This window comes from Gouania willdenowi, chromosome 5, assembly GCF_900634775.1.
Source record: "Gouania willdenowi chromosome 5, fGouWil2.1, whole genome shotgun sequence".
In the NCBI taxonomy this organism is placed as follows: Eukaryota; Metazoa; Chordata; class Actinopteri; order Blenniiformes; family Gobiesocidae; genus Gouania; species Gouania willdenowi.
Window position 1 is genome coordinate 34,613,985 of NC_041048.1, and position 6,175 is coordinate 34,620,159.

Here is a 6,175-nt window from a genome sequence, read left to right on the forward strand (position 1 = left end):
ACAGCTATACACATTAAAAATATTGGTATGGTTGGGGTTAAGATTTGGGAGAAGAAGAGAGATGGCCTGTGGCCCCCATGCAGGATTGTGCAACTTCATGATTAGATTTGCAAAGATGATTCTTGTGTTCTCCTTCAGAGAGAAAATCCTGCTGACCACATATCTAGATCAGGAGTTCTCAACCTTGGGGTCGTGACCCCATTTGGGGTCACGAGACACTGGGAGGGGGTCGACAGATGCCTTTAAGAAACTGAGAATATCTTTTTAACAATTAAAGCCCTTTTTGCTTATTTCTACCGTTTTTTTGCAACTACAGTAGTCCCTCGCTGTATCGCGGTTCACCTGATTGGCTAATGCTGCGTTCACCCACCAGCGACACATCCAACACGGTAAGTTTCACTGCCTGCTGAAGCGAGGAGCTACGCTCTTTTTTCTCCTCTCATAAACATAAACCACCAGTGAAAAAAGCTGGTGTGATTAGCGGTTAATGCTATCCTAGCTCAGTGCTACAGAGAGAACTTTTACCTGCTACTACCACCTCCTCGCTGATTCTCCTCCACACCAAATCCTTCCGAGTCCGGTCCTGGTTATAAAGGCCGTGTCATACAGCTCCAGGTGGTCACACACAGCTTCTACTCCATGGTTGAATGGGTGAACAGACCGGGGTCCGTGTTGATGTGACGTCATTGTCAACAAAGACTGATTGCGTTCGGCATCAATGTCTGATCGCTAGCAGTGTGACTCTGAAGTGCTGTATGTTTGAAAACAGGTTTATGTTTCAAAATCTATGCAGGTTTGAACTTTGAGAGTGTTTAAACAAGAGAGAAATGTTCATTCCTGTCTGAGAAAAGTATATAAAGTGTGTGGTGAGGGGTTTAACAGCCTTAAAACATGTATAATAATAGTAAATAAAGCTGACTACTTTGCAGATTTTGCCTATTGCGAGTTATTTTTAGAACGTAATCCCCGTGATAAACGAGGGACTACTGTACACCAAGCTTGCCATATTTTAACCTATTTTCATAACTTTTTCTTGCCCTATTTTTGCTCCTTTAAATGCATTTTTGCTGCATTAAACCAATTTCTGCAAATTCTCTATCAAATTTCAATGCCTTTTCTACACATTTTTATCCATCACTTTTCTCACCTAAAGTCATATTAGTTGAGCCATTATTGTCACTTTTAAGTTCTTTTTACCTTATTTCATCCTTATTTTTGCCAATTTAACCTCATTCATTTGTCATGCCCATTATTTGCCAATTTAAACTAATTGTTCAAATATTGACCTTTTTTCTGTCAATTTTTGGCCACTCTAATTTCCAAATTTCTGTGGTCTTTAAAATCTAATTTCACCACCCATTCCACCATTTTTGGTCATCTTTAAGATGACCATATACTATGGCACAAATAATAGTAAACTTCCTGGATAACAGTGCATATTATTCAGATAAATAAATAAATGTGGTTATCACAGATTCATAGAACAATGGACCATTTTGTTGACTTTACGGAAAGTCCCCAAAAAGCTCCCCCCATTTATTCCCTCTTATAGACGTCTCCACATGACTGTTCTTTAATGTTCAAGTCTGTGTTCAACCACCTTCAGCGACAGTGGGGGTCCCCAGTCTCTGGAACTTTTATTTTGGTGTTCGCGGGCTAAAAAGGTTGAGAACCACTGATCTAGATTATCAAAGTCAAAGTCAAAGTCAAAGTCAGCTTTATTGTCAATTCCTTTGCATGCACAAACATACAAGGGAATCGAGAAGACGTTTCTCACTTCCCACGGTGAACAGATAAAGTGCTCAGGCACAACAGAAAAGACATTCCTATACTAAAGGTAGACATACAATTTTTACAACAGATAAAACATTTACTAATACTAAAACTAATATATAAATACTAAATACTAAATACTAAAACTAATACTAATATATAAATACAGTGTGTAGGTGGGAGTAGCAGCATGAGTTCCTATATAGTAAAGAAAAATTCTGTATATACAGTAGTAGTGCAAAGAGCACAAGAGTATGACCCTAGTCTGGACATACTGCGTGTATTTCATGTGAGTCACAATTGATGACTCTTTAAAGAGCACACAATGTTCTGCTAACAGTCAAAACGACTTAAGAATCTGCATTTAAACACGTTTGCTGTGTCTATGCCATCTAAGTCATGGTAATTTAACACACATGATCGCGCCGTTGGAGGAGAGGCGTCTGTTAAAGCTTCAGTGTTGTCACGCGTCTCCCATTCGCCGAGCCCGTGCGTGTCTTTCCCTGTACTTTCAGGCCAGTGAGAAACTCCTGGGTGCTTGTGCATGTGCGATTACAAACTGCCGGCATTCTTCATTTGTGAATAATTGAATCAGGCTATTTTGGTTTGCTAAGAGCGCAGCTGTAATTTACAGGCGCTCTGCTCTTAAGGACCGGTAATTATGGCTTTTAAAGTCTCCTAAAAACAACGCCAACAGACTCAACTCATGACAGCTGTGCATCTGGTGGTTCTCACAGCGAAGCATGCTCTCATTATATGTGTGGGTAATAATTCATTGACGACTATTTGATCTGTACAACACAGGATCCTGTTTTCTCAAACTTGATTGATAAATAGACAAGGAAGTGTAGATACTTTCATCGTGTGAGTGTTTTTTTTTTTTACACCAACATATTGGGCAGAAAACCTGGATGGCAGGCTTTCCTGGGCTGCATTTGACAACATGTGCTTCCTTTCAGTAATCAACTGATGATGTTTGCACAAACAGGCAAAGCAAGGCTCTGGCATTACTTTATCTCCATCCCCCCCCCCAAAAAAAGGTTCCACCCCACCAAGGCTGAAAGACTTCACAGATAGAAAAACCTCAACAATTTACATGAAGGCTATGTCCAAAATGGCATACTCTGTACTACAAACTCATTGAGTATCAACTATATACTTTCATAATGAGGATGATGATCGATGGTGACCGTTCCCACTGAAGTATACTTCTAAGTTTACCAAAAAGCATTTCGAACCTACAATGACAAAAACTTGAAGCACACTGAGGCCTAATATCTCTGTTGATTGTTGAAAGTTCTGAAAGCATTTTAAGCGAGAAAGTGGCCAAGTAGAATATCAACATGTGCTCATTTGATCCATAACACTCAAGTACACGCATTTCATTCCGACATTTCAGAGATTTTTGGAGACCCTCCATTGTTCTACTGACAAAATTTCCCGTTAACCTTTAATCAAGAGCCCTATTTACAAAAGGGTTAAAAAAAAGAATAAAAGACAAAAAGGGTTTTGAAAAGGAGATTTAATGCTGCGTTCACACCGTATGCGTCACAAAATGTCCGTACGTCCAGATTACATACAAAGTCTATGGATAGATGCGTCCCAGATGTGAAATATTTCCTGGTTCGATCCGTACGTGAAGTGAGTTGGCCGTGCGAGCGCGCTCCTGATTTTAAACATATCTGCACATCCGCAAGAGTTGAAAATATTGAACTCCTGCGGCTGTTTCGCATGACGAAAGCCAATCAGAGTCTTCGTTGACAATGACGTCAGGCCGTCAACTCAGACACCGGTCTGTTCACCCATTCAGAAGCTGTGTGTGACCGCCTGAAGCTGTATGACACGGGACCAGACTAAGAAGGATTTGGCGTGGAGGAGAATCAGCGAGGAGGTGGTTGTAGCAGGTAAAAGTTCTCTCTGTAGTTTTCATCTTTGAAAGTCGGCACTGAGCTAGGACAGCATTAGCCGCTAATCACACCGGCTTCTTTCAGTGGTGGTTTATGATTATGAGAGGAGAAAAAGGAGCGCAGCTCCGTGCTTTCAGCAGGCAGTGAAACTCATCGAGTTGGATGTGTCGCTGGTGGGCGGGGCTTTGCTTCAGACGTGCATATGAGGCGAATGTGGACATTTTTTGATCCTGCGGACCCTGCGGTAGATGTGTCTGGTGCGGCAGAAGACGCATTTGTTGTGAACACAGCATTACGTTCGCAATGCATCATGGGGCAGTTGACTATCACATGTGCCCACCGTAAATACTTAAAAAATGTCCCAATATAGTATACATCCTTGTATTTCTTGCATACTCAATCTTTTCATACTATCTAATGTGAAGGCATCACATACTAATTTTGACGTCAGATTTAGTATGAGTAGTATGAGTAGTATGTTAGCATGCAATTTCGAACACAGCCAAAGTCATTGCTGGAAGTGAAAAGTTTTCCCATGTTTCTCATGTCTTATAGACATAAAACGAGCCTGTGAATGTGCTCTACAGACCTGAATTAGTCCTGGATACTTCTCTGGTTTGTTTGTGCTGTAACTCCAAAAAGGACGTATGAAAAGAATCTCCTGCATTGCCTTTTCATTCATGCCGACCGAAAAACATCTATCCAGATGCTTCCACAAAAGCTCGATTGATCTTATCATATTTGAAATTCATCCAGCTCTGTACAAGGTATCTAATCTAACTTCTCCAGTGTGCTCTACGTGATTTCTTGTGTTTCTGCCCAAGACAAGGAAGACAGTACTTGCTTGATGCCATTTTTGTTCTGGCTTATTTCTGATGTTTCTTGTGATATGAAGTTACTCCGCGAGGCATTCCATTTTGACCATATTCGGGTGTTTCACAATATAAACATCCGCCATTGTTACTGCTGTTTTGTCAACAACTTTCAACCCGTTATAACACCAGAAATGTCATGTTGGCAGTGTTTTTGGGGTCACACTGGCATCAGTAGTGGATGAGAACAACTTTTGGATGAAAATACAGGCACAGATCGTTCCCAGGAGCAGTAAAATCTAATAGAAATTTGCATTTTTTTTTGGATTTATCGAATTCTTGTGTTTTACAGAAATCATTTTTTATTATATACATTTGGAAATATTAAGCTATTTGTGTAAAACTTAACTTAGGGAAATGTGATTCAAGGTATTTTTGCTTAGGATATTAATAAGCCAAAATACATATGACGTATTTTGTCTAAAAATATTGAAAAATGCAATCATTTTTAGCGACACTCATGCATTTACACACTTAAAACAACAGAAGCTGCTAATCCTGCCAGTGAGTCTGTGGCTGTTTGAAATCACATATCAACGTACTAGTCGTACAAAGTCTGACGACAAAATGAGTACGTAGTGCGTTCACATTAAATGGTATGAAAAGATTGAGTATGCGAGAAATACCCAGATGTATACTATATCAGTACATTTTTTAAGTGTACACCGTGGGCACACTAGGCATAGTCAACCACCACATGAGGCATTGTGAGCAGAATGTAAAATCGTCCTGAGACCGGCTTCAAGCAAAAAATCCCCTTTTCAAAACAAAAGGATCTCTTTTTGTCTTCCATTAGTTTTTTAACGCTTCTGTATAAAGGGCTCTTGTTTTAAAGTTAACAGGAAGTTTTGTCAGTAGTAAATGGAGGGTCTCCAAAACTCTCTGAAATGTTGACATGAAATGTGATCAAATGAGCACATGTGATACTCCACTTTGTCAATTTCTCATTTAAAATGTTTTCAGAACTTTCAAAGGTGGAGAATCAACAGAGATATTTAGCCTCAGTGTGCTTCAGGTTTTTGTCGTTGTAAGTTCCAAATCTTGGGAAACTTGGAAGTATACTTCAATGGGAACACTCATCATCCTAATCATACTAATAATATATAGTAAACAAAATATAGTCATTGAGTTTGTAGTGTATAGTAAGGAATGTGCCATTTCGAACACAGCCTTTGACACATGGCGGTAGCTCTTTTTGCTAAGTGCCAGCATAGCGAACCTCCACATTTTGACACAGCCCATGCTCGAGCAACTCTATCCTGATGGTTATGTTTAACTGAAATTATTTTCCCTCTTCCTTAAACACGATGCTTTAACCTTAATTTACTAAGTTTGCAGTTTGAGTGCCACACCAGGAAACATGCACACATCTTTGGAATTCTAAGTGCACCACCCTCTAGCTTGTATGTGGCACAGCCTGGGAAGCATGTGGCAGCAATCTGTGGCCCCTCGCTGTAAGGCCTGCATTTGCTTGTAATTAAACACATGGAGACATCCCACACAAACTTAATTAAGAGACTAATAAAAACGAGTGTGCGCTTGTAGTAATGATGAGAGGAAAATGAAGTAATCGCAACATTACTGAAGACAGTAAATCTTGTGGTTCAACCCGTGAATATCCCT